This window comes from Salmo salar, unplaced genomic scaffold, assembly GCF_905237065.1.
Source record: "Salmo salar unplaced genomic scaffold, Ssal_v3.1, whole genome shotgun sequence".
NCBI lineage: Eukaryota > Metazoa > Chordata > Actinopteri > Salmoniformes > Salmonidae > Salmo > Salmo salar.
In genome coordinates, this window is record NW_025548395.1 from 369,651 (window position 1) to 391,704 (window position 22,054).

Here is a 22,054-nt window from a genome sequence, read left to right on the forward strand (position 1 = left end):
AGCTGTGATCAATGTGGGAAGAGTTTTAGTAGGTCTGGCTCTCTGACAGTGCACCAGAGAATACACACAGGAGAGAAACCTTATAACTGTAATCAATGTGGGAAGAGTTTTGGTCGATCTGGAGAGCTGACAGTACACAAGAGAACACAGACAGGAGAGAAACCTTATAGCTGTGACCAGAGATAATCTGATAAAAGACCTCTGATCAAATATCAGAAAATACATGAAGGAGTTGTTAAATGATATCAATATATTTTAATGATGTCACAATGTAGAAGCCGAAACGTTTGTCCCCTGTTCTATTGATTTCAACATGATATGGATATTAGCCTCAGGGGGGAAATCCAGGCTCTGAATTGGAGGAGTACTATTTATGTGATTTAACAAAAAGTGACTAACAAAAAAGAGCTGTGTTACATTTACAGCATTGGTGACCCACTTGAATCAAAATGTAGATAGCTGTTTTCTACAAATTGTCCTCTAACCAGTGATGTACACATTATTCCCAGATTCCGTGTGGTTTTGGAGCTGTTAGTTTTTACAGGACGTGCAACCTCATCTCCCTCCTCTCGCGCAATTGATTTCAACATGATATCGATGAGTTATGACATCGATGAGTTATGACAAGTAAGTGTTCCTTTGTTTAGCGACCCCTAAATGTAAATGTATCATTCCAAAATGTAGCTGACTGTCTTCTGCAGGTTGTCCTCTAACCAGTGAGGTGAAATATATCTCCCATTTCCATGTGTGTTTTTTAGTTGTGTTAGTTTCAACAGCACGTACAACCTGATTTCCCCCCTAATGGATATCAGTGATTTATTGCTACTTGTCAAAACAAGGTGCTTGTTTAAAAAAATTACAAGTAATATGATTATTGTGGCAGATGTTTTGTGTATATAGCACATTTTATGTTTAGGTTTTCAATTCATCCCAAACTGTTTCTGCGTATTGGTTATTGATTTGGACACGTTAAAACTGTGTTTTGACATTGGGGCTATTTCATATTTTCATTTCATGTAACATTTAGTAATCCTAATTATTTATGCAACCAACTGACAATTTTTTGGTACAATTATATTGACATTGTTGCCCTGTTTTTAGAATATCAGAGTTCATTCTCAGATGTGCCAACCCAAATGTACTAGAGCATGACATTGGGGACTGGGCCCCGATCCAACAACATGCCTATCTAGTGAACCCTGAAAAGAGAGAGAAGCTCCACAGTGAGGTGGAAAGTTACTACGGATATTGCAGGAGTTTCCTCTTGAAATCAGACATGTCTGTGTCCTATTGGAGATGAGTTTTGTTTGGGCTCGTTCCAAGAGGACGAGAGTTCTAGAAGCTAAGGAAGGATTGTATAGAACGAAAGATGAAGGAGAAAAGATGCTGTATATTATTTAGACATTTTTTTTCTTGTTTTTAATTGTTGAAAGCCAGTAGACACCATGTTTATATTGTAGAAGGTAATCATTTTAGTTGATTATAATGTGAAATGGAAGTTGTTTTCTGTTGGTGGTGAGCAAACTTGTCCAAAAGAAATGTAGGATATATTTGTTGTCTTAAGGGGGAAGGTGTTACAGGCTTTGGTTTTTCCATTTATGTTTTGAGGTTGGACTTTAGCACGTCTAGCTCGTTAGCACGTCTAGCTCGTTAGCACGTCTAGCTCGTTAGCAGGTCTAGCTCGTTAGCACGTCTAGCTCGTTAGCACGTCTAGCTCGTTAGCACGTAGGACGCACTGATTGGTGTCACCTCGTTAGTCAGTATGTGTTACACCTGTGCTGGCTTGTCCATCTCGTTAGTGGGAAGGTGTTTCACCTGAGCTGGTCCAGGTTCTATTTAAGAGTGTCTGGCCCAGTGCTCCAGTTGTCTTGATACATGTGGAGAGTCAACACCTTTAGTTGCTCCACCTTTTTGGTTTGCTTCCTGTCTTTAAGTTTGGTGTGGGTTTTTCTTTTGTTTTCCTCTTCTTGGGCAGATTTAGTGGGTCTCATGGTGGGTGTCTTTTAGGTCCCAGTTGTTGTTGCTAGTCAACTTTCAGTGTCCCAAGCTTATATTTTGGGTTGGATATTGCATCCAATTAACATTTTAATCATAGGGTGCTCATTAGTTTTTCAGTTTAGTCTTCTGTTTTTTATCGTCTTATGTTTGTTGTGTACTAAATATTTCTGTTTATTTTCAATGTTTTTTAAATCTTTTTCCTGTGAAGCCATTTTGTTGCATCCATGTCTGAAATGTGCTGTATGAATCAAGCTTGATTTTATTTGACCATATAATAAAACAAATTAACCCAATGACCGACCAACCACTTTTCCAGCCTGCGGAAGGCGTGGTGGAGTGGTAAACACCACCCCCGGCTCTACCAGGGGCTTGAGGTGGTCTCCCACAGCTCTGCTTATATCATGTTCTGTTGCCTTGCTGTTCCATTTATTGACTGTCCCTGCAACACAGAAACACATTTAGTCATATTATATAAAACACTCAAAGTAATGGATATGGAGCATCTATGGCCTCAGTTACACCTGGCACCTAAATGTGACTTCTGTCATCTGATCACTCCAAGCTGCATTAGGTTCAGATCTACCAGGATGGGCTTTTGATATAGTATGGATACAGTCAGGCCACCAAATATGCATCAGCAATGTAAAGAGATGTTGGGGAAAAGTACATTATACACAAATGACCTTCGTAATATCAAAGAACAAATGTGTGTGCCTGAGGGGAAATTAACTTCATACAGCCAAGAGGGGTGAGAAATTACACCAATATCAGTGGACAATTTGTACTAATGTAAATAAACATAGATGGAACATATTCCCTTTAGCTGACATGATGAACCACTAAGGGGACATAAATATTTACCATATAAACCATGTGTGACCTCACCTCTCTGGCTGTAGAAGTGTTCTTCCTAACCAGTCCCTCAACAGCTCTCTGACTGAGCTCCACCCTCACTGGGTCTTCAGAGGAGAGGAAGGCTGAGGAGGGATGGAAGGATGAATGGATCAGTCAGTCAATAATGTGTAGAGCTGCTGTCTATGCTGTCTGACAAAATCACTATTTTAGTAGTTCATTAAAGTAAATAAGGCTTTATGACTGCTGAATACCAACGATCAATCACTTAGATCATGTATTTTCAGGTAGAGATACATCCTTGGGACGTCCCTAGCCCATTGAAGTTGACATTTAAAATGGTTAAGGTAGGGGTTAAGGTTAGGGTTTAGAGTAGGGATGTCCCAAGGATCCCAGATAGCATTGACCATTGTGCATTATTCTGTCTCTTTTACATAGCAGGTGATGAGTTCTGACTTCTGAACTTGAAAATATTAAATATCCTCATTATGTGAAATTGAATGAAACAATAATGTATGTTGATGCTAATATGATGTACAATATTCCATTATGTTTCTATATGATAACAATAGAGTAATATATTTAATATGATGTACAATATTCCATGATGTTTCTATATGATAACAATACAGCAATATATTTAATATGATGTACAATATTGCATGATGTTTCTATATGATAACAATAGATTAATATATTTAATATGTCATATATTTTTGACCAGTTTCACTAATTCATTTTAATTAACTTAATCATTATGACACAGCCCTCACTATTGTCATTGGTTACACTAATTGCACTGTTTGTCTACATAACCTGGTTCAAGTATTCATGACATCACCCTGAAGAAGGCACAGTGATGCTGAAACGTTGGTAAATACCCATTCAATTGCTGGGAGTTTAAACATGGAGTGTGCGACTTTATTTATTTTGATAGTTTATAGTTTATTCGCCGTTAGTCAACACCTCCTCACAAACTATTTTTCTGGGTGTGCGCCAGCTCATGTTTTTTAACCTGTTAGGGGTAGGGGGCAGTATTTACACGGCCAGATAAAAAACGTCCCTGATTTAATCTGGTTATTACTACTGCCCAGAAACTAGAATATGCATATAATTATTGGCTTTGGATAGAAAACACCCTAAAGTTTCTAAAACTGTTTGAATGGTGTCTGTGAGTATAACAGAACTCATATGGCAGGCAAAAACCTGAGAAGATTCTGTACAGGAAGTGCCCTCTCTGACCATTCCTTGGGCTTCTTGACTCTCTTTATTGCAAACTTAGGATCTTTGCTGTAACGTGACACTTCCTACGGCTCCCATAGGCTCTCAGAACTCGGGAAAAAGCTGAATGATGTCTTTGCAGCCCCTGGCTGAAAAACATTAGCGCCTTTGGTAAGTGGTCTATCAGAGGACAATGAGACTGAGGCGCGTGCACGAGGTGACCCCATGTTTTTATTTTCTCTGTCTTTGAACTAAAACACGGTTTCCCGGTCGGAATATTATCGCTTTTTTACGAGAAAAATGGCATAAAAATTGATTTTAAACAGCGGTTGACATGCTTCGAAGTACGGTAATGGAATATTTAGAAATGTTTTGTCACGAAACGCGTCGGGCGCGTCACCCTTATTTACCCTTCGGATAGTGTCTTGAACGCACAAACAAAACAGAGGATATTTGAACATAACTATGGATTATTTTGAACCAAACAAACATTTGTTATTGAAGTAGAAGTCCTGGGAGTGCATTCTGACGAAGAACAGCAAAGGTAATAACATTTTTCTTATAGTAAATCTGACTTTGGTGAGGGCTAAACTTGGTGGGTGTCTAAATAGCTAGCCCTGTGATGCTGGGCTATCTACTCAGAATATTGCATAATGTGCTTTCACCGAAAAGCTATTTTAAAATCGGACATAGCGAGTGCATAAAGGAGTTCTGTATCTATAATTCTTAAAATAATTGTTATGTTTTTTGTGAACGTTTATCGTGAGTAATTTAGTAAATTGTTAGTAAATTCGCCGGAAGTTTGCGGGGGGTATGCTAGTTCTGAACGTCACATGCTAATGTAAAAAGCTGTTTTTTGATATAAATATGAACTTGATTGAACAAAACATGCATGTATTGTATAACATAATGTCCTAGGGTTGTCATCTGATGAAGATCATCAAAGGTGAGTGCTGCATTTAGCTGTCTTCTGGGTTTTGGTGACATTATATGCTGGCTTGAAAAATGGGTGTCTGATTATTTCTGGCTTGGTACTCTGCTGACATAATCTAATGTTTTGCTTTCGTTGTGAAGCCTTTTTGAAATCGGACAGTGTGGTTAGATTAACGAGAGTCTTGTCTTTAACCTCTATGGGACCGGCGGGACGAATTCGTCCCACCTACGTAACATCCACTGCCAGCCTGTGGCGCGATTTTCAAAATCTTCAAAATCCTATTACTTCAATTTCTCAAACATATGACTATTTTACAGCCATTTAAAGATAAGACTCTCGTTAATCTAACCACACTGTCCGATTTCAAAAAGGCTTTACAACGAAAGCAAAACATTAGATTATGTCAGCAGAGTACCAAGCCAGAAATAATCAGACACCCATTTTTCAAGCCAGCATATAATGTCACCAAAACCCAGAAGACAGCTAAATGCAGCACTCACCTTTGATGATCTTCATCAGATGACAACCCTAGGACATTATGTTATACAATACATGCATGTTTTGTTCAATCAAGTTCATATTTATATCAAAAACAGCTTTTTACATTAGCATGTGACGTTCAGAACTAGCATACCCCCCGCAAACATTCGCTAACATTTTACTAAATTACTCACGATAAACGTTCACAAAAAGCATAACAATTATTTTAAGAATTATAGATACAGACCTCCTCTATGCACTCGATATGTCCGATTTTAAAATAGCTTTTGGTGAAAGCACATTTTGCAATATTCTAAGTACATAACCCAGGCATCACGGGCTCGCTATTTAGACACCCGGCAAGTTTAGCACTCACCATAATCATATTTACTATTATAAAAATGTCATTACCTTTTGTTGTCTTCGTCAGAATGCACACCCAGGACGTCTACTTCAATAACAAATGTTGGTTTGGTCCAAAATAATCCATCGTTATATCCGAATAGCGGCGTTTTGTTCGTGCGTTCCAGACACTATCCGAAATAGTAAAGAAGTGTCGGCGCTTGGCGCAATTCCTGACAATAAAATTCAAAGTATTCAATTGCCGTGCGTCGAAGCATGTCAACCGCTGTTTAAAATCAATTTTTACGTCATTTTCTCGTAGAAAGCGATAAAATTCCGACAGGGAATCTCCTTTTCGGCAAACAGAGGAAAAAATCCCAAAGGCGGGGCGGTCGGGGTCACGCGCATAAGCTAGTGTCTCTTGATGGGCCACTTGAGAAAGCGATAATGTGTTTCAGCCTGGGGCTGGAATGACGACATTCTCTTTTTTCCCGGGCTATGAGAGCCTATGGACGACGTGGGAAGTGTCACGTTAGAGCAGAGATCCTTAGTAAATGATAGAGATGGCAAAGAAGTTCCAGAAATGGTCAGACAGGCCACTTCCTGTAAAGGAATCTCTCAGGTTTTGACCTGCCATTTGAGTTCTGTTATACTCACAGACACCATTCAAACAGTTTTAGAAAATTTAGGGTGTTTTCTATCCATATGTAATAAGTATATGCATATTCTAGTTACTGAGTAGGAGTGGTAACCAGATTAAATCGGGTATGTTTTTTATCCAGCCGTGTCAATGCTGCCCCCTAGCCCTAACAGGTTAAATGGCTGTAAAATAGTCATATGTTTGAGAAATTGAAGTAATAGGATTTTTAACGTTTTGAAAATCGCGCCACAGGCTTGCAGTGGCTGTTACGTAGGTGGGACGAATTCGTCCCGCCTAGCCTAGAGAGGTTAAAAATCCTATTACTTCAATTTCTCAAACATATGACTATTTTACAGCTATTTAACCTGTTAGGTCTAGGGGTAGTATTGACACGGCTGGATAAAAAACATACCCGATTTAATCTGGTTACCACTCCTACCCAGTAACTAGAATATGCATATACTTATTACATATGGATAGAAAACACCCTAAAGTTTCTAAAACTGTTTGAATGGTGTCTGTGAGTATAACAGAACTCAAATGGCAGGTCAAAACCTGAGAGATTCCTTTACAGGAAGTGGCCTGTCTGACCATTTCTGGAACTTCTTAACGTGACACTTCCTACGTCGTCCATAGGCGCTCAGAGCCCGGGAAAAACCTGAATGTTGTCATCCCAGCCCCAGGCTGAAACACATTATCGCCTTTCTCAAGTGGCCGATCAAGGGACTCTGGGCTTAGGCGCGTGACCTGACCGCCCCCCGTCTTTGTGATTTTTTCCTCTGTTTGCCGAAAAGGAGATTCCCGGTCGGAATATTATCGCTTTTTCTACGAGAAAAATGGCATAAAAATGGATTTTAAACAGCGGTTGACATGCTTCGAAGTACGGTAATGGAATATTTAGAATTTTTTTGTCACGAATTGCGCCATGCGCGCGACCCTTCCTTACCATTTCGGAAAGTGTCTGGAACGCACGAACAAAACAGCGCTATTCGGATATAACGATGAATTATTTTGGACCAAACCAACATTTGTTATTGAAGTAGCAGTCCTGGGAGTGCATTCTGACGAAGACAACAAAAGGTAATCAAACTTTTATAATAGTAAACCTGATATTGGTGAGTGCTAAACTTGCCGGGTGTCTAAATAGCTAGCCCGTGATGCCTGGGCTGTGTACTTAGAATATTGCAAAATGTGCTTTCACCAAAAAGCTATTTTAAAATCGGACATATCGAGTGCATAGAGGAGGTCTGTATCTATAATTCTTAAAATAATTGTTATGCTTTTAGGATTGTTCTTATTTTCCTCAATTAAGTTGGAAAAATAGGATGATCGAGCAACAGTGAGGGCTCTTCGATACTGCACAGTACTGTCTTTCCAAGCTAGTCGGAAGACTTCCAGTTTGGTGTGGCGCCATTTCCGTTCCAATTTTCTGGAAGCTTGCTTCAGAGCTTGTGTATTTTCTATATACCAGGGAGCTAGTTTCTTATGACAGATGTTTTTAATTTTTAGGGGTGCAACTGCATCTAGGGTATTGCGCAAGGTTAAATTGAGTTCCTTGGTTTGGTGGTTAACTGATTTTTGTCCTCTGACGTCCTTGGGTAGGCAGAGGGAGTCTGGAAGGGCATCAAGGAATCTTTGGGTTGTCTGAGAATTTATAGCACGACTTTTAATGCTCCTTGGTTGGGGTCTGAGCAGATTATTCGTTGCAATTGTAAACGCAATAAAATGGTGGTCCGATAATCCAGGATTATGAGGAAAAACATTAAGATCCACAACATTTATTCCATGGGACAAAACTAGGTCCAGAGTATGACTGTGGCAGTGAGTAGGTCCAGAGACATGTTGGACAAAACCCACTGAGTCGATGATGGCTCCGAAAGCCTTTTGGAGTGGGTCTGTGGACTTTTCCATGTGAATGTTAAAGTCACCAAAAATTAGAATATTATCTGCGATGACTACAAGATCCGATAGGAATTCAGAGAACTCAGTAAGGAACACTGCATATGGCCCAGGAGGCCTATAAACAGTAGCTATAAAAAGTGAGTGAGTAGGCTGCATAGATTTCATGACTAGAAGCTCAAAAGACGAAAACGTCATTGTTTTTTTTTGTAAATTGAAATTTGCTATCGTAAATGTTAGCAACACCTCCGCCTTTGCCGGATGCACGGGGGTATGGTCACTAGTGTAACCAGGGGTGAGGCCTCATTTAACACAGTAAATTCATCAGGCTTAAGCCATGTTTCAGTCAGGCCAATCACATCAAGATTATTATCAGTGATTAGTTCATTGACTATAACTGCCTTGGAAGTGAGGGATCTAACATTAAGTAACCCAATCTAACCACTAGGCTACCTGCCGCCTCTACACTCTAACCACTAGGCTACCTGCCGCCTCTACACTCTAACCACTTGGCTACCTGCAATCTCTTTCAATAATGGCAGGAATGGAGGAGGTCTTTATACTAGTGAGATTACTAAAACTAGTAAGTACTGTCTTAAAAACAGAGACACAAACTCTGCAGTTGTTGATCTGATGTTTGGTGTTAAAGGGGAAATATGAAATAGCTACATCCATATTTAGACTTTTTAAATGATTTATTTATAGCCATTGATTCTTGAAGAATATAACACATGCCTCATGAGCTTAGTTCAACTGTTGTACCCCATCAGAACCCCAAATAAGCTTTTTTTACTCCAATGTTTAGAAACAATGTAAATGATAAACAAACACTGTAAACACTCAACATGGTTAAAACTATATTGTTGATATCATGGATGGTCAGTCCTTGCATCCGCAAGTCCGTCTATGCATTTGAGAGTAGTTACATTTCTCCAGCCGCATCATCATCTTTATAACCAAACTAGTGGTGGAATGACAGCTTTGTTATTGTATGAACTGCAGATTGGTTGATAGATGTGTGGCTATTTTATAGGGGTAACCTAGGATTTAAACAGTAACAAAATGGCTGCCCAGAGACTTGGTTTGGTAAACAGCTGAGGGATGGGGGAAGAAGTGTAACCACTCTCAAATTCATAGAGAAAGCTATTGTAGCAACCGTAACCCAACACCTAGCGACCTGTTCAAGAAGTTCAGAAATCTTGGTGTAACAGTTATAATACAAGCACTGGCCATCCATAAGGTCAAAATGATAGTTTTAACCAGATTTCAAGGCTATACAGTGCTTGTTTACAAACAGTGGCGTTAAACAAGCTTATGTTTTGGTTCCTGGTGGGGTAATAAAGTTAAAACATTTGAGGCATTTATAAGTTATATTCTTCAAGAATCAATGGTTATATAGTAAATGGGTCTTTCTATAACTGCCAGTGTAGATTTCCTGTGGGGGTCAAATTGTTAGAGCTGTTGATAAGTCATTAGCTGTGTTAGAATACTCATACTAACCGTACTATTTGTGATGTTAATTGAGTGTATAGTATGCTTATTGGTCATAGTTTGATATAGTTAGTATGCCAAAAGTTCCCGGATGTCGTACTAAATTCACCATAATATGACGTAAACACGCAGTACGTTAGGGCCCATAATGCAATTCTTCAGGAAATGGGCGTGGCTTCACAACGTTTTCAGATTTGAAGAAGAGTACCCAGAGTACCCAGCCAGAAATAATCAGACACCCATTTTTCAAGCTAGCATATAATGTCACATAAACCCAAACCACAGCTAAATGCAGCACTAACCTTTGATGATCTTCATCAGATGACAATCCTAGGACATTATGTTATACAATACATGCATGTTTTGTTCAATCAAGTTCATATTTATATCAAAAAACAGCTTTTTACATTAGCATGTGACAGAATTAGCATACCCACCGCAAACTTCTGGTGAATTTACTAAATTACTCACGATAAACGTTCACAAAAAACATAACAATTATTTTAAGAATTATAGATACAGAACTCCTTTATGCACTCGCTATGTCCGATTTTAAAATAGCTTTTCGATGAAAGCACATTTTGCAATATTCTGAGTAGATAGCCCAGCCATCACAGGGCTAGCTATTTAGACACCCACCAAGTTTAGCCCTCACCAAAGTCAGATTTACTATAAGAAAAATGTTATTACCTTTGCTGTTCTTCGTCAGAATGCACTCCCAGGACTTCTACTTCAATAACAAATGTTGGTTTGGTTCAAAATAATCCATAGTTATGTTCAAATATCCTCTGTTTTGTTCGATGCGTTCAAGACACTATCCGAAGGGTGACGCGCCCGACGCGTTTTGTGACAAAAAAATTCTAAATATTCCATTACCGTACTTCGAAGCATGTCAACCGCTGTTTAAAATCAATTTTTATGCCATTTTTCTCGTAAAAAGCGATAATATTCCGACCGGGAAACCCTGTTTTAGTTCAAAGAGAGAGAAAATAAAAACATGGGGTCGCCTCGTGCACGCGTCCCAGGGTCAGTGTCCTCTGATCGACCACTATCCAAATGCGCTAATGTTTTTCAGCCAGGGGCTGCAAAGACATCATTCAGCTTTTCCCGCCTTCTGAGAGCCTATGGGAGCCGTAGGAAGTGTCACGTTACAGCAGAGATCCTAAGTTTTCAATAAAGAGAGTGAAGAAGCCCAAGAAATTGTCAGACAGGCCACTTCCTGTAAGGAATCTTCTCAGGTTTTTGCCTGCCATATGAGTTCTGTTATACTCACAGACACCATTCAAACAGTTTTAGAAACTTTAGGGTGTTTTCTATCCAAAGCCAATAATTATATGCGTATTCTAGTTTCTGGGCAGTAGTAATAACCAGATTAAATCGGGTACGTTTTTTATCCGGCCGTGTAAATACTGCCCCCTATCCCTAACAGGTTAACTAATAGTATGTAGTATATACTCATTAAGTATGTAGTTACAGTATACTACAATGAACTAATAGTATGTAGTATATACTCATTAAGTATGTAGTTACTATTAGTTAATTGTAGTATACTGTAACTACATACTTAATGAGTATATACTACATACAATACTACAATTAACTAATAATATGTAGTATATACTCATTAAGTATATACTCATTAAGTATGTAGTTACAGTATACTACAATTAACTAATAGTATGTAGTATGTACTCATTAAGTATCTAGTATACAGTATGTTAGTATGGGTATTCAAACACAGATATTCGCCTTTTTTCATTGTTTTCAATGCCATTACATTAAAGGAGAAACATACCTACATTCAATAACATTTATGAATTGGTTGAAACCTTTGTTTTAAACCCTTCTTAAAGTTGGTGCCTTGCCGGATTTGTAATTAAAAATAATAAAAAAATACAAGACTACTTGACTTTCCTTGTATTTATGGCAGTGTAGTTCCCTTCAGGGTCAGTCAACTTTGGTACAACATACTATGGGGAGTCGCGATTTCTGTTGAAGGATCTAAAATCACACCTGAAAAGGCCAATGAAATCCGCGCCTGACTGGAAGTCCCGCCTTCCACAGGTGATGAGGGTCAGGCTGTGATTCATTCCTTCCATTATTCCGCTCTTCACCTCGGTGTGAACCGGAACAATTCATGCTACTAAAACATACAATTGGAACACGAGACTGTCTTACGTTGCTCCAACTAAACTGACCCTTAGTGGTAGAGTGTGATCACCCCCTGGACTTTGTGTGGTTCTCATAGTTTCCTAATCACAATGTCCTGGTTATAGCAATGAGTAAGATGGCTAAAAATGAGACCTAGGCAATGAAAGTTAAGACCGAGGTAAAGTTGGATTTATATTCACACATTCAGATATTCAACAGACATTGGCCAAAAGCCATTTAAAATGGTATAAATCAATAACTAATTCATTGATTGTCACAGAAACATCAAACTAGATTTATTATATACATGTCTAGCATACTTTTACAACCTTTTTTAAACAAAAATTCCAGTTTTGATTTTATAGAAATATATAAATCTATAAAATGCCATTTAAAAGTGGTATAAATCAATAACTAATTCACCATTTGTCACAGAACAAATAATAATAAAAAGTTCATTTGTGATATTTCTTTCCTTAATGCATTTGAGCCAATCAGTTGTGTTGTGACAAGGTAGGGTTTTCTCACTTTCTAGTAGGCTTATATTGAACATATGGCAAATAGGAGTGGCGATGTCGTCCTCTATTATCCTCAGTCATTTTTCCATCCAAGTTGTCAGACCCCGGTGGCCTGAAAAAGAAAAGGAGAACTTCACGCTCCAGGAGCTCAGATGCAATAATTTAATAACCTAATAACCAACGTTTTCACAGACAAGCTGTCTTCATCACGGTATAATGACAAACACTGCAGGTAACTGGTTTATATTGTGTCAAAGGACACACACAGGTGTCTGTAATCATGTCTGAGTGTGGCCTGATATCATTGGTTCATTTACAGATATAAATAGAACATATGAAAACATAAATGGATAGCATACGATCATAGATACAATTTGGCTATGTAGACCTACAAACATTTACAATGAATAGAAATATTACAATAATGGATACATAGACCTCCAAACATTTACAATGAATAGCAATATTACAATAATGGATACATAGACCTCCAAACATTTACAATGAATAGCAATATTACAATAATGGATACATAGACCTCCAAACATTTACAATGAATAGCAATATTACAATAATGGATACATAGACCTCCAAACATTTACAATGAATAGCAATATTACAATAATGGATACATAGACCTGCAAACATTTACAATGAATAGCAATATTACAATAATGGATACATAGACCTCCAAACATTTACAATGAATAGCAATATTACAATAATGGATACATAGACCTCCAAACATTTACAATGAATAGCAATATTACAATAATGGATACATAGACCTGCAAACATTTACAATGAATAGCAATATTACAATAATGGATACATAGACCTCCAAACATTTACAATGAATAGCAATATTACAATAATGGATACATAGACCTGCAAAGATTTACAATGAATAGCAATATTACAATAATGGATACATAGACCTCCAAACATTTACAATGAATAGCAATATTACAATAATGGATACATAGACCTGCAAAGATTTACAATGAATAGCAATATTACAATAATGGATACATAGACCTCCAAACATTTACAATGAATAGCAATATTACAATAATGGATACATAGACCTCCAAACATTTACAATGAATAGCAATATTACAATAATGGATACATAGACCTCCAAACATTTACAATGAATAGCAATATTACAATAATGGATACATAGACCTCCAAACATTTACAATGAATAGCAATATTACAATAATGGATACATAGACCTCCAAACATTTACAATGAATAGCAATATTACAATAATGGCTACGTTGAGACAGACGGGAGCAAAGGTCTTTAAATTAAAGATCCAGACAGCCTCTTGTTTTTAACAATAAATTGTCGAGGTCACCCCTCTCCTAGGGAGGGTGACGTGTTCGATGCCGATATAATGTAGGGACGAAATCAAGGGGTTCGCTTCCAAAAAGATTTTACCACAAGGACAAATGAAAAGATAAATAACTGCCTTAGTGGTGCACCTGATAACACCTGTGATTGGGATCTGTTTCCCTGTTTGGGGGTGTTTGAAGTATCTACATTTGTAAGTGCCATTGCATTGAGCGCAGTGACCAAATTAATGAATGAATATGAAACTGCCTTAAATACAGATGTGAATGATAGTATGTTTTAAATTCTCACTTAAAATATGCATTGCTCTATTTGAACGTCTCAATATAATATTATTATTTCATGAAAGGAATGAAAAATAAATTTGTGTGCAACAACAACAAAAAACGTATCTTAACTACGTTTCCCTCCAGTCAGCAGACGGCGATGTGCGTCTTTCAGGTGATGCTGCAGCGTGACGCAGAAACATTTAGACTGTTTCTGTGCATATTTGCCTCTGTGTTTTAAATATACTTCTGACATCTAGTTAATTGCCCCCATTTACATGTCATAGGTACATTGTTAGTCAACTAGCTGGCTTGATAAGTTAGCCTAGCACTAAACTAGTCGCTCATGCTAACTAGCTAGCTAGCTAGCTAACATCCCCGAACATGAGCTCCCTAAACTACTCCCCTCCTGTTAAAGAAGAGGAGGTCTGCTGGACGGAGAAAGAAGCTCTGGGGCTGAACATTGTCGTGAAAGAGGAGAAGGAAGAGGAGGATGTCACAGTAAAACAAGAAGTAGAGGGTGAAGCTGTTACAGTGAAAGAAGAGGAGGAAGAGAAAGAGGAAGCTGTTACAGTAAAAGAAGAAGTAGAGGGTGAAGCTGTTACTGTAAAAGAAGAGGAGAAAGAGGAGGATGTAGTTTTTGAAGTGAAGGAGGAGAAAGAGGGGAGAGATTACTGTCATATTGACAGAGGAGTCAGGAGATCTGATTACCATCAGTAAGTACTGTCTTAAAAACGGGCTCTAACTGTCCAACAATTTTAAACGAATGTGTTGTTTTAAAGCAGCATGCTACTAAAATTCTATACTTGAAAATGTTGTTCTGTACTATAGCAATTTATGTTATAATATAATGTTAAAGCTACATTTTAAAATGGGTGATTAAAGCCCTGAATGCTGATTGGCTGACAGCCGTGGTATATCAGGCCGTATACCATGGGTATGACAAAACATGCATTTTTACTGTTCTGATTACATTGGTAACCAGTTTATAATTGCAATAAGCCACCTCTGGTTTGTGATATATGGCCAATATACCACGGCTAAGGGCTGTATCCAGGCACGTTGTGCTGTGTTGTACATAAGGACAGTCTTTAACCATGCTATATTGGCCATATACCACACTTCCTCTGGTCTTATTGCTTAACTGTAACATGTGTATACCATCAGAGTCCCTCCCACCACAAAATAACAACTTAATTGTCTCACAGAATGGCAAACAAGTTATAAATGAAACTTTTGATGTGTGTCTATTGTAGGCCTTGTGTGGAGTGTGTATACCAACAAAAAGCAGATTTCTAAATAATGTTGGAGAAATACATAAAATAAGATGCATTATTGACATGAAATGGACATGTGTTATGGGGAGACTGAACATATTAGCAAAAGGACAAGCGTTTTGGGGAGACTGAACATATTAGCAAACGTTTGTAAGTCTACAAAAAACATAAAATAAAATAGCCATTTCAAGGAAAGGCTGAACTAAAGAATTATCATTTAGAAAGTATGGTAATTATTACTTTAGAGATGAAGTGGGACACCAACAAAATGTTATTTACATTGGATCAAATACAGCCTATAACATGACATTATCTATTATTATAGAGCTCTGATCAGCCTATAACATGACATTATCTATTATTATAGAGCTCTGCTCAGCCTATAACATGACATTATCTATTATTATAGAGCTCTGATCAGCCTATAACATGACATTATCTATTATTATAGAGCTCTGATCAGCCTATAACATGACATTATCTATTATTATAGAGCTCTGATCAGCCTATAACATGACATTATCTATTATTATAGAGCTCTGATCAGCCTATAACATTATCTATTATTATAGAGCTCTGATCAGCCTATAAACATGATCTATTATTATAGAGCTCTGTTCAGCCTGTAAACATGACATTATCTATTATTATAGAGCTCTGATCAGCCTATAAACATGACATTATCTATTATTAAAGAGCTCTGCTCAGCCTATAACATGACATTATCTATTATTATAGAGCTCTAATCAGCCTATAACATGACATTATCTATTATTATAGAGCTCTGATCAGCCTATAACATGACATTATCTATTATTATAGAGCTCTGTTCAGCCTATAACACTGACATTATCTATTATTATAGAGCTCTGATCAGCCTATAACATGACATTATCTATTATTATAGAGCTCTGTTCAGCCTATAAACATGACATTATCTATTATTATAGAGCTCTGATCAGCCTATAAACATGACATTATTTATTATTATAGAGCTCTGTTCAGCCTATAACATGACATTATCTATTATTATAGAGCTCTGATCAGCCTATAAACATGACATTATCTATTATTATAGAGCTCTGATCAGCCTATAAACATGACATTATCTATTATTATAGAGCTCTGATCAGCCTATAAACATGACATTATCTATTATTATAGAGCTCTGATCAGCCTATAAACATGACATTATCTATTATTATAGAGCTCTGATCAGCCTATAACATGACATTATCTATTATTATAGAGCTCTGATCAGCCTATAACATGACATGATCTATTATTATAGAGCTCTGATCAGCCTATAACATGACATTATCTATTATTATAGAGCTCTGATCAGCCTATAACATGACATTATCTATTATTATAGAGCTCTGATCAGCCTATAACATGACATTATCTATTATTATAGAGCTCTGATCAGCCTATAAACATGACATTATCTATTATTATAGAGCTCTGTTCAGCCTATAAACATGACATTATCTATTATTATAGAGCTCTGATCAGCCTATAAACATGACATTATCTATTATTATAGAGCTCTGATCAGCCTATAAACATGACATTATCTATTATTATAGAGCTCTGATCAGCCTATAACATGACATTATCTATTATTATAGAGCTCTGATCAGCCTATAACATGACATTATCTATTATTATAGAGCTCTGATCAGCCTATAAACATGACATTATCTATTATTATAGAGCTCTGATCAGCCTATAAACATGACATTATCTATTATTATAGAGCTCTGATCAGCCTATAACATGACATTATCTATTATTATAGAGCTCTGATCAGCCTATAACATGACATTATCTATTATTATAGAGCTCTGATCAGCCTATAACATGACATTATCTATTATTATAGAGCTCTGTTCAGCCTATAAACATGATCTATTATTATAGAGCTCTGTTCAGCCTATAAACATGACATGATCTATTATTATAGAGTTCTGCTCAGCCTATAAACATGATCTATTATTATAGAGCTCTAATCAGCCTATAAACATGACATTATCTATTATTATAGAGCTCTGTTCAGCCTATAAACATGACATTATCTATTATTATAGAGCTCTGTTCAGCCTATAAACATGACATTATCTATTATTATAGAGCTCTGATCAGCCTATAAACATGACATTATCTATTATTATAGAGCTCTGATCAGCCTATAAACATGACATTATCTATTATTATAGAGCTCTAATCAGCCTATAAACATGACATTATCTATTATTATAGAGCTCTGATCAGCCTATAAACATGACATTATCTATTATTATAGAGCTCTGATCAGCCTATAAACATGATCTATTATTATAGAGCTCTGCTCAGCCTATAAACATGATCTATTATTATAGAGCTCTGTTCAGCCTATAAACATGACATTATTTATTATTATAGAGCTCTGATCAGCCTGTAAACATGACATGATCTATTATTATAGAGCTCTGATCAGCCTATAAACATGATCTATTATTATAGAGCTCTGCTCAGCCTATAAACATGACATTATCTATTATTAAAGAGCTCTGTTCAGCCTATAAACATGACATTATCTATTATTATAGAGCTCTGATCAGCCTGTAAACATGACATTATCTATTATTGTAGAGCTCTGCTCAGCCTGTAAACATGACATTATCTATTATTGTAGAGCTCTGCTCAGCCTATAAACATGACATTATCTATTATTATAGAGCTCTGCTCAGCCTATAAACATGATCTATTATTATAGAGCTCTGATCAGCCTATAAACATTATCTATTATTATAGAGCTCTGCTCAGCTTATAAACATGACATTATCTATTATTATAGAGCTCTGATCAGCCTATAAACATGATCTATTATTATAGAGCTCTGCTCAGCCTATAAACATGATCTATTATTATAGAGCTCTGTTCAGCCTATAAACATGACATTATTTATTATTATAGAGCTCTGATCAGCCTGTAAACATGACATGATCTATTATTATAGAGCTCTGCTCAGCCTATAAACATGACATTATCTATTATTATAGAGCTCTGTTCAGCCTATAAACATGACATTATCTATTATTATAGAGCTCTGCTCAGCCTATAAACATGACATTATCTATTATTATAGAGCTCTGTTCAGCCTATAAACATGACATTATCTATTATTATAGAGCTCTGATCAGCCTGTAAACATGACATTATCTATTATTATAGAGCTCTGATCAGCCTGGAAACATGACATGATCTATTATTATAGAGCTCTGATCAGCCTGTAAACATGACATTATCTATTATTATAGAGCTCTGATTAGCCTGTAAACATGACATTATCTATTATTATAGAGCTCTGCTCAGCCTATAAACATGACATTATCTATTATTATAGAGCTCTGATCAGCCTGAAGACATGACATTATCTATTATTATAGAGCTCTGCTCAGCCTATAAACATGACATGATCTATTATTATAGAGCTCTGATCAGCCTATAAACATGACGTTATCTATTATTATAGAGCTCTGATCAGCCTATAAACATGGCATTATCTATTATTGTAGAGCTCTGTTCAGCCTATAAACATGATCTATTATTATAGAGCTCTGCTCAGCCTATAAACATTATCTATTATTATAGAGCTCTGATCAGCCTGTAAACATGACATTATCTATTTTTATAGAGCTGTGCTCAGCCTGTAAACATGACATTATTTATTATTATAGAGCTCTGCTCAGCCTATAGACATGACATTATCTATTATTATACAGCTCTGCTCAGCCTATAAACATGATCTATTATTATACAGCTCTGCTCAGCCTATAAACATGACATTATCTATTATTATAGAGCTCTGCTCAGCCTAAAATACGACATTATGTAGCCTGGCAGGTAGGAGCCAGTAACCGAAAGGTTGCTGGATCAAATCCCCGAGCTGACAAGGTAAAAACGCTGTCATTCTGCCCCTGAGCAAGGAAGTTAACCCACTGTTCCCTGGCTGCCGATGACGTGGATGTCTATTAAGGCAGCCCCCGCACCTCTCTGATTCAGAGGGGTTGGGTTAAATACGGGACACACATTTCAGTTGAATCCATTCAGTTGACTAGGTATCCCCCTTTCCCTATTGTAGAGCTCTGCTCAGCCTATAAACATGTGAGAAAGATTAGATTTTATGTTCTACATTATTATTATTATTAGGGCAGCCACCAAGTTTTTATTAAATTATGTAATGTTCTGAAAACTGACTTCAGGTTTTTGAGGAATCTAGCCTCACAGGAAGACAGTTTTATTTTATGGAGGTTTAATTCAGTTCTCTGTTTAATATTGAACTAAATACTCTGTCTTTGGTAGGAGAGGGACCAGACTCTCACTCTGACAGCGGGGAGACTCCTTCAGGGGAACCAGACCCAGAGACGCCCAAACCAGCGAGACAACACCACTGTTCCCAGTGTGAAAAGAGTTTTAAGTTAAGGAACCTGAAAGTACATGAGAGAACGCATACAGGAGAAAACCCTTACGAATGCTCCCACTGTGGAAAGAGTTTTACCAAGTTAGGGAACCTAAAAGAGCATGAGAGGACACACACAAGAGAAAAGAGTTTCCAATGTTCCCAGTGTGGAAAGAGGTTTACCCAGTTACGGTACCTGAAACAACATGAAGAAATACACACAGAAGATAGGAAGACCTACCACTGCTCTCAGTGTGGAAAGATATTTACTGGGTTAGGGAACCTGAAAATACATATGAGAAGACACTCTGGAGAGAAGCCGTACCACTGTTCCCACGGTGTAAAGAGTTTTACTCAGTTAGGGAGCCTGAAACCACATGAGAGGGGACACACTGGAGAGAAGCCTTATCACTGTTCCCACTGTGGAAGGAATTTTAGGTGGTATGCGAGCCTGAAGGAGCATGAGAGAATACACACAGGAGAAAAGCCTTACCACTGTTCCAATAGTGAAAATAGTTTTACCCATCGAGGGAGCCTGAAAGCGCATGAGAGAATACACTCAGGAGAAAAGCCTTACAAATGTTCCCGATGTGAAAAGAGTTTTACCCGGTTAGGGAGCTTGAAAAAGCATGAGAGAACACACACAGGAGAAAAGCCTTTCCAACATACTAATACACAGGAGGAGAAGACATACCACTGCTCTCATTGTGAAAAGACATTTTCCCAGTCAGAGGACCTGAAATCACATGAGAGAATAGAGAGGCTGTGTTCTGACTTATGTTTTTGATTGAGAAATTGTGTTTTTGTTCATTCTACATTAAATAATATTGTATGAATGAAATCATACTGAAAAATAGGTCTACATGTTTTTTCCAGCTCAAGACATGATCATGTCGAAAAAATCGGATTAAAAGAGTAAAAAAAAATGTTTTGATTATGAACTTAAGATTGATTGAATGCAAGTGTAAACCCCTAAATGTTGTTCACTATATCATTGGGATATTTCAAACATGTTAATTATTAAATAGATTGATATTAGTATTTCTTCATTCAGATTGTCATTGTAAATGCGTATTGGTTCTCAATTGACATATCTGATTAAATAAATGTGAAATAAAGTAAATGCCATATTATTTTTGGGAAGTCTATTTGGTTCTATGTTGGGACTATAAGAATATTTTGAAGATAAATACACAAGGCAGAGTACGAGAGAGACAGAGGACGAGAGGTCAGTACAGTACTAACAACCAATGGAAATAGTGTTTTTTCCTGTAATAGGGAGTTATTGATCAGTGGTTCAGCAACATGGGAGGATGTAGATGTACACTACCGTTCAACAGTTTGGGGTCACTTAGAAATAACCTTGTTTTTAAAAGAAAGCCATTTTTTGTCCATTAAAATAACATCAAATTGATCTGAAATACAGTGTAGACATTGTTAATGTTGTAAAGGACTATTGTAGCTGGAAACGGCTGATTATTAATGGAATATCTACATAGGCGTACAGAGGCCCATTATCAGCAACCATCACTCCTGTGTTCCTATGGCACGTTGTGTTAGTTAATCCAAGTTTATCATTTTAAAAGGCTAATTGATCATTAGAAAACCCTTTTGCAATTATGTTAGCACAGCTGAAAACTGTTGTTATGATTAAAGAAGCAATAAAACTGGTCTGCTTTAGACTAGTTGAGTATCTGGAGCATCAATGTAACCTCTCAAATTCATAGACAGGTGTCGCGTCTTTTTTACCCAAAAGTAGTTTTTTACCCGGAGACTGTAGTGCTACTTTCTCAAAATGAACATAAATGCTGTAGGGGGAGGGTTCTGGTGTTTTACCAGGAGACTGGGGCCGATCCCCATTTAGGAATGTATGTCTTGCTTACTCACACTCTGCATGTGTTGATACCTGGCTGAAAACCCTCACAGTTGTTGGCCAACAGATTTTGTCATGGAGTTTTCATTCAATAGGGTTTAGAGTCCATTTCATCTTAAGCCATTCTTTTAAATACGGTAATACCTTTAATTAGAATGTTGTGCCTTTAAATACCTTTTCATTCTAATTTTGTTGACGGACTCAATAGAATACACGGAGTCAGAAACTAGGGATCAATTCAAGAAAGTCATCATTCGTCTCTGTTTCAACACCAACTGGTAGATTTAAAAATACTCTGATCTTGTAGAT

General features: G+C 37.1%; 1 long non-coding RNA gene across 1 annotated transcript; it reads left to right on the forward strand.

Annotated features, from left to right (window-relative positions):
• Positions 1-14,825: 14,825 nt before the first annotated feature.
• On the forward strand, positions 14,826-21,005 carry LOC123732970 (uncharacterized). The gene is made up of 2 exons (XR_006763543.1): positions 14,826-14,867; positions 19,776-21,005. It is a non-coding gene; the product is annotated as an uncharacterized lncRNA (long non-coding RNA).
• The last annotated feature ends 1,049 nt before the right edge of the window (positions 21,006-22,054 follow it).